General features: G+C 26.9%; 1 long non-coding RNA gene across 1 annotated transcript; it reads right to left on the bottom strand.

Annotated features, from left to right (window-relative positions):
• Window positions 1–7,838: 7,838 nt before the first annotated feature.
• Window positions 7,839–8,244, bottom strand: LOC126554695 (uncharacterized). The gene is made up of 3 exons (XR_007606711.1): window positions 8,156–8,244; window positions 7,999–8,079; window positions 7,839–7,922 (listed from the first exon to the last, which is right to left on the bottom strand). It is a non-coding gene; the product is annotated as an uncharacterized LOC126554695 (long non-coding RNA).
• Window positions 8,245–8,519: the final 275 nt, after the last annotated feature.

Raw genomic sequence — 8,519 nt, 5'->3', positions numbered from 1 at the left:
AGTATTGTGTTCAATAACAGATTCAACGATAATTTCTTGTCATAGATCATAATGCTTTAACAGTAAATGTAGACAGCTGGAATGGATAAATGATTTATTCTTGTCATCAAATTAATATTGTACATATGCATTGAAATCCGCTATTCATGCTGAAACTCAATTAAAAAATATACAATTCTATAAGCTATAAAGGAATATACTTACTGATACATACATCATTGTATAATTATAAGGATAATGGTTTATAAAAAAAAAAGACATTTAAACACTTTACAACACTACAATGAATTACATGGGGATAACCTAAAACTATTCAGGATATATGTTGTTTTTGAGGAAAAACGATTTAAGATCTCCCATATTTCCAGTGGTTAGGCCTCTTAAGGGCGCCAAATTTTTTTTTGCAATGGGGTGCAAAATGTCTAATACGTCACTATACATAGTTGAATAGTTCTTAAGCATTACATTTTTATATTTATATTCCAAATAAATGTATTAATATTCATTATAACTTAGACAATACATTAGGTAATATTTCACAATAAATATGGTTCTATATACTGTGATGTAAACATACCATGGAAAAATCATAATACAATAATTAGTGACTACTCAGGTGACTACTCATCACTGTGTGGATAGGGAAACAGAATATGACATAGGTATTACATACTTAAATAATGAGTAAAAGACTTACATCTCTATAACTATTCAGTACAGTAGACAGAAGTTTATACATACCTGTTTCCGTAAAAATTGATGTTTTAAATACTTCAAGAAAAATTACATGTTTAAACGTTAGACGTGAGTTAGATTATAATATTGTATAGTCTTTAAAGGAATTTTGAATTTATAACCTAACTTTCCATTATTATTGATTTACAATATTATGTCAGTATGTCGGTATAATTATTGTGGTAATAACGCCAATAGAAATTATTTATAAATATACTTTTAAAACAATACAATTTACAACAATTACTGTGTAACATAGGGCGACATCTACTTGACGGTTTCGGTGCAATAGTATGACACCCCTGAACTTTTATGAAATGCAACACAACGTACAAGGCTTCTTATCACTAGTCGTCCGAGTAAATAGTCCCCTAGCTATGGTCCCCCAACTTCACACACGTGGTAATTTAGTATAAATAATAATTTTATATGGTAAACATACTTCCTTTTCATGATTAATCACATATCGTTTAAACAATAACACGGCATCTATAATTGAGAAGGTGTAACAGCGGGCTTTCTTCCAGCCAGTTTATAAAAATCAAAAAAAACAAAAGTTAACCAATACATTAAAACTTAAGTATTATGAACAGCAACAATTTTCAGCATTACATTTAAAACGTAATCAAAAAATATTAGAAATAAAAAAAGCATTGATAAAACGATTTGATAATTGACAATTGACATAACCGATAAATAAAAAATATCTTTTTTTTTTTGATTAGATAAGGAAAAATTGATGTGTTATTTTAAACCCGCACGTTAACAAGGCAATGCTATTGTTAGTTTATGATCGTGATAAACATGACATAACCAGTGACCGACGCCGTGCGGTGTTGTTTATAACTTAATAATATTCGTGTTTGTTGGACAATTGAAGAGTGCGATTAGATAATACATATCATCATTAAGAGAACGTCGCACCCGCATGTGTTGTCTCCATCTTACACACGTACAACATAGCACATTTTCGTTCGCAAGTTTCACTAGGGTATGGTCAGTTTTGATATTAGAGTGTATGACCTATTATCAAAACTTTAGGTAACATTATTATCTGTGTTCTCTCGTTGGTTTTTTACGATATTTTAATTTTTAAGTGAGTTATGAGCATTTTCAAATACTAATATTTACATATTCAAAACTCACTTGAAAATTAAAATATCGTAAGAAACCAACAAGAGAACACAGATAATGTTGTTATCTAAAAGTTTGATAATAAGTTAATTCACTCTAATATCAAAACTGACCATACGCTATTGAAAACTTGACAACGAAAATTATTGGGTATGTTGTACGTGTGTAAGACGGAGACACACATGCAGGTGCGAGGTCCTCTTAAGAGGATGTCACCGCACTATTTGTTTTCTTTCGGGCCCACGCGCAACATGGACAAAACACAATTACGCCAGAAATCATTTTTTCTATGTATTTAAGTAATCTTCACCTATTACAAGTAAAATCACCTATTACAAAATAGATAGAGAATAATATTTTTAGGTAATGACATATCAATTTGTCTAAATATTGTCTCTAAATTTAAATTTACAAAATAATTTTTGTTTATTTTGAAAGTGAATACAAAGTCAAAAACAATAAAATATATAATCGATATGTCATTCCCAAAAATATTGTTCTCACTATTTTGTAAGGAAAAACGATTAGGCACAAGTAACATTAACGAATATAAATAACAGGTAAGATGATCATCCGTAACGAAACCACTATAAAATCATTAATTATAAATATTATAATATTAATTATTATACATACCGTATTTATTTTATTTTATTACTCAATTCAAAACATTAGTCTCATCAATAACAGTAGGTACATGAATAAATTAAAATTTTAAATAATTAACCACCTATTAAGTTTTAAAAAACAATGATGAAATTATACTAAAATATGAGATTTAAATAAAATAAATCAAAGAATCGAAGGCAAATTAAAATTATACAATAAGTTATAATTAATATTGATGACGAGATGATTCACTAAAAAGAACATAATTGTAATCCTCTTCTAAATTATTAATTTTTTCCTAAGGGGGCCGGGAAAATGCAAAAAAAAATCAAAAAACCAATTATTGATGTTTCTGAGTATAACGGGTGTCGCACATATTCTGAAAATAGTCGCACAAATTCACACTAATGGCGCACTAATTTTTGTTAAAAAAAAAATCCAGAAAAGTCAAATTTTCGCCCTCGAGGGGGGGCTGGGGAAATGGCCAAAACGGTAAAACGTTATTTTGGGGGTTAAGGGTAGCTCGAAAAATTTCGATTTTTGTCACACAAATTCACACTAATGGCGCACTAATTTTTGGTAAAAAAAAAATCCAGAAAAGTCGATTAATTACACTTAGGGGGGGCCAGCGAACATTTCACCAGCCCCCCCCAAAGTTTTTTTGAATTTGTCCGAAATTTTTAATCGCACAAATTCTGAAAATATTAGCACAAATTCTCACTAATTTCACACTAATTAATGGTGAAGAAAAAACAACGGTTTTGTAACTTGGGGGCGCTGGTGAAATGTACGTGCATTCAAGCTATCAACTGTTACCGACAGGCGACAATTGAGAGCTGTAAACAGTATAAATTTGATTGTCTCATAAGTTGTGACTTTTTTCTGAGTGCTTTTTACGTTTATAGATCCAAATTATTATAAGGTAAAAGTTTTATATTTAGTCATGGGTCCTAGACTAAAACTTAGCGGATCAGGATACCGAAAGAAAGCCGCAGCAAAGGCTATAAAATATGCTTCTTTAATGAAAAAAACATCCAAAATTAATACTTTTTTTTCACAAGCTTCGCAGAAGATGCAGTCCAATGCTATCATAAGTTAGTACTTACAACTTATTACTTAGTAGGTACTTTGTGAAACTAGTAATTAATAACTATAAATATTTTTTAATACCAAACTGGCTGCCAAATATTTTTAATTAATTTGTGATTTTATTTGTCTAATATTCTTGCATACAAGTATGCAACACATTAATCAATTCATTTTCAAAAGTTACTCTTTTATATATTATGTAAATTGCATTTATATTATATATATATATAAATGTTTTTAGGCTATCCAAATTCTAAATAACTAAATGAATTATTAATTATAATTATCTAATATTAGTACAAATTATTATTAAACACATAATAATAAATTATACTTATAACTTATATGTACACTCAATGTATTCATTAAATTATTACTAAATACTTATACATATTTTATATCCACTATACCAATCAGGTAAAGTATTTGAGTAAGTGTATTAAATGTTTTTTAGTATTTTGAATACTTTTTAAATAATTTTTGAATTAAGTATTTTAGTTACAGAATTTGATATATTATGAATTTGTATTTGAAAATCAAATATTTTTATGCAAATTCTTTTCAAAATTCTTTATTTGTTTGTTGTTACACATTTATTTTGAAAGATTAATATTTTATTTATAATATTTTTTCACTCATAACTGGTACAAAAATGTGTTAATAATACCTTTCTTGTTGAATTTAACATTAAAATTTTAAATTAGTAAATATAAATTAATTTATTAGTAAAAATTAATTGAAAAGTATTTAATACAATTAATATTACAAGTTATTCATTATTCACATAATTATTATACTTATAATTTAACCTGTGAGCTGAATATTATGTAAATTAAAATTTTCTAAATATAACTATAATATGTAACTACTAATTATAGCTATAACAATTAACAATATACATATTAAATTAATATACTAATATATATATTAACAATATGAATACTATTTTTCTCAAATGATGAAAAAAATAAAATGGTTGAATCTGTTGATATGAATGAAATAAATACTGAAAATACAATTATTGAATCTAATGATATTGATACTGTTGATTTAAATGAAAAACATTGCTCTGTCGATTATGTTGATTTGAATAAAAGAAATAAAATTATTGAAACTAATGATATGGATACTGTTAGTTTAAATGAGAAACATTGCTCTGTTGGTTCTGTTCATAGATAAAAGATTAAATAGATTGGAAACTCGGGCATATTTCGTGTTTTGCAGTACTAGCGCTCGGTGTCATTCTCAGTAACTAATTTGAAATTGTACCGCGGTCGGCGGCATATCGACCTTACCTGATCGCTGTATTCAATTATTATGTATTTTTTTTTTTTTTTTATAATAATGATAAAACTAAGGAAGCTCATTTTCTATAATTATTGAAATAAAAAATGAAAAATGTGGTTCAATTGATATTTTATTAGTTAAACAATAACAAGTTTTCTATAAACTTAACATACCTAATTAATATATAAAAAAAACAAAATATAATATACCATTGTCCAATACGTTTTACAACTGAATACATGTATATAAAAACATTTTATTTTAAATATAAAAAAGAACATATCACATAATATACATAAATATACAGTAGATTATGATAATACAGTAGTTAATGATAATAATATAAGATAAAATAAAAATGTATACAAAATACAAATAGTGAAAATAAAAACAATATCATAAAATAAATATAGTACCCCTTAATAATATGATATATTACAACAGTTAACAATATTATTCATCAATTTAAAAATTATTTATTATACCCTTGTTTCCTAGTTCTATGTAAAACATAGTAGTCCCTAGCTATTTTTTTTGTGGGATTGTTTTCAACCCGCGTATCAACTCCACTGAGAACTCTATTTATGTTTTTACACCATGTATATATAAAGAAATTAATAATTTTAGTTTTTAAATTTGTTTTTAAATCATGATTTCTACAATTAAAACTAAAATCTACATTGGTATCTATTAAAAAGTCCAATTTCACAAAAACTAAAGGCTTATAACATATATTTGAAATTGTTGTTGTTAAAATATACATTATTTGTTCAACAATTTTATTGAAACTTGAACTTGGCTTAAATAAATTATTATTTGAGTAGCATCGTGCATTTATTAATTGATTATCATTTGCATTATCAACACAGTCATCTTTACACAAAACACAATATTGTACAGACTTCAATATTGTCCGAATAATATATCCAGACACGTATCCAATAGTCATTTCACCAATAGATGTTGTTTCAAATGATGAAAAATCAAAAAAAAAAGAACTGAGACCAAAATCCATAGGTTTGTTTTGAATGCCAGGCTCAGTTACCCCAGTTATAAATTGTTTTAAATTATCTAATGTTCTTTCTGTATCATTTGCTTCACAATTGCCCAAAGATTTAAGAGATGTAAAATTATTAATTAACAGTGTTTTGAAAGAAGTCAAAAAGTGCATCGCATTTGGCATATTATACCTTACGCCATGACTTCTTATAGAACCGAATAAGCATTCTAGAGAATCTTGGTTAATATTTCTTAAAATTAAAAACTTAAGGTTATCTGCTTTTAATTTCAACCACAAATATTCAAACGACTTTAAAGTTATTACCCAATTTTTGATGCATACAGGCTGTTTAGTTTTTTGACCTGTTTTTTTGTTCACAAATACCATTGACTCAAATACTTTTATAGCTTCATGCCAAAAATCTATATGAGGTGAATTTTCTTTTATTGCACATTTTAAAGGTTTGCAATCTTTAGCATTTACTGTTGATCCATTAACAGAATCGAATACCTTATCCATAAATAGGCATAAGTTGCTAGTACCTTTAGCTGTAGAGCGTGTATTTTGAGGTACTGTAAAAAAAAATATGAAATAATTTATTAATAATAAATATAATTTGATACTTTTGCTTAAGTATTTGCATAAGAATTATTATTATTTTATATTTACCATAATCAGACATTAGTTTCATTGTTGCTGCAACCCGTTGGCTAAAAACCTGAGCTGCTATCGATACCCGCATCTTTTTTATCTTTTCCGGTATAACGTGAGCTTCTGTCAATTTAGGTAAAGCCCGTAATTCATGTACTTCGTTAGCTTTATCAAATGTATAAAGAGTTTGAATATCATCCCATGTTGCTTCTTGTTTTTGACCTTTCCAAGTAAATATCAAATTTTTGGTAAGTAAATTGTTACGCACACATTTGAGGAGATGCGGTGGGTCATATATACAAACAATTTCTTCACCGTTAACTAAAAAACCATTGTATATTTTATTTTCAGTGTTATACATTAAGCTATTTCTTTTGGTTTCTTCTTTCAGACTATTGATAGCTGCTTGATTCGTACTTCCCTGATCACATACAACTGCTCTAATTTTTAAGCCTGTAGTCTGTATAGCACTGATCACTTCTTTTATACAAACTGCTAAGTCAGGTGTTTTTGTAGTGCCCTGACAATAATAGTATGCAATCGGTTGTTTGTATTTTTTTCGAATGCCTCTAATCATAAACACTAATACGTGATCAGCTATTTTGGGTGATGCTTGTAGTCCAAAACTATCAAAACCAAATATAAAATCATTTTTCTTGTCATACATTATATTAGTTCCTAAAGCCATTTCATCAAAAAGTAGAGTACAGTTTTTATCCAATTGCTCTAGTTTTTCAGCTTGATATTTTAAATTATTTATTATATGATTGTTAACTCCGGCATGAAATTTAATTTTATGTAATAAGTTGGATAGTGTTTTTTTTGATGGAAGAGCAAATAATGAAGATAAAAATTTGTAACCTTTTGGTGAGATTTTATAAATAGAAAGAGCAGTAATTTTGTCATTTAATGTGTATCTTCTGCCTTCAATTTTTCTTTTTTGTATTTTAATTTGAGTCAAAATAAAATTTAAAGTTGTAGAGTTTACTTTTTCCATTAATTGGTTTCTCAGTGGACTATTATTAAATTGTTTGGCCAATTTCAGTCGACATTTCATGTTTAAATTTTTTTTTGACAGTATATCTTGTTTTCTTTTAAATTTTAAAACTTGACTGTAAAGCTGTTTACAATTTGGGGTAAGATTTTTTCTCTGTTTGTTGGTCATTAATGTAGTTTGTTTATTTTTCAACTTTGTTGGTCTTTTATTCATACAAATTGTGTCTATAACAATAACATTAAAAACACTTAATACAATTATTTGAGTTAAAATAAGGTTAAATACAAAAATAAGTAGTCTTATCAAATGATACAATTTTTATAATAGCAAAATAATTACCTAAATAATTCTGTTCTACGGTGTTTGTATCAGGTGTTTGAACCAACATAGAAATTCCTTGCAAGTCTGTGTCATCTGTACCTATACAACAGTAGTCAATTTTAAAATTAAATTAACTTATCAAACGATACAATTTTTATAATAACAAAATAATTACCTAAATAATTCTGTTCTACGGTGTTTGTATCAGGTGTTTGAACCAACATAGAAATTCCTTGCAAGTCTGTGTCATCTGTATCTATACAACAGTAGTCAATTTTAAAATTAAATTAACTTATCAAACGATACAATTTTAATAATAACAAAATAATTACCTAAATAATTCTGTTCTACGGTGTTTGTATCAGGTGTTTGAACCAACATTAAAATTCCTTGCAAGTCTGTGTCATCTGTATCTATACAACAGTAGTCAATTTTAAAATTAAATTAACTTATCAAACGATACAATTTTGTAATATTCTGTTATGAATAACTTTTTGGGGCTTGTGACATATAAATGCTACAACTAATAGTAAGTTTATTGATGTACTATTATGTAGACAATAGTGGGGCTACTACCGTTACTTCAATTTAAAAAATTGAGAAAAGTGACTAATTTTTGTATGAAAATAAACTTGATTTTTTTCACGAAATATCACTGTCAATTTTAATTGAATATTAATCAATTGAACGATTAAA

Source organism: Aphis gossypii, unplaced genomic scaffold, assembly GCF_020184175.1.
Source record: "Aphis gossypii isolate Hap1 unplaced genomic scaffold, ASM2018417v2 Contig00580, whole genome shotgun sequence".
Taxonomy (NCBI): domain Eukaryota; kingdom Metazoa; phylum Arthropoda; class Insecta; order Hemiptera; family Aphididae; genus Aphis; species Aphis gossypii.
Note: the sequence above shows the minus strand (reverse complement) of the source record. Positions and strands in the feature narration are given on the sequence as shown.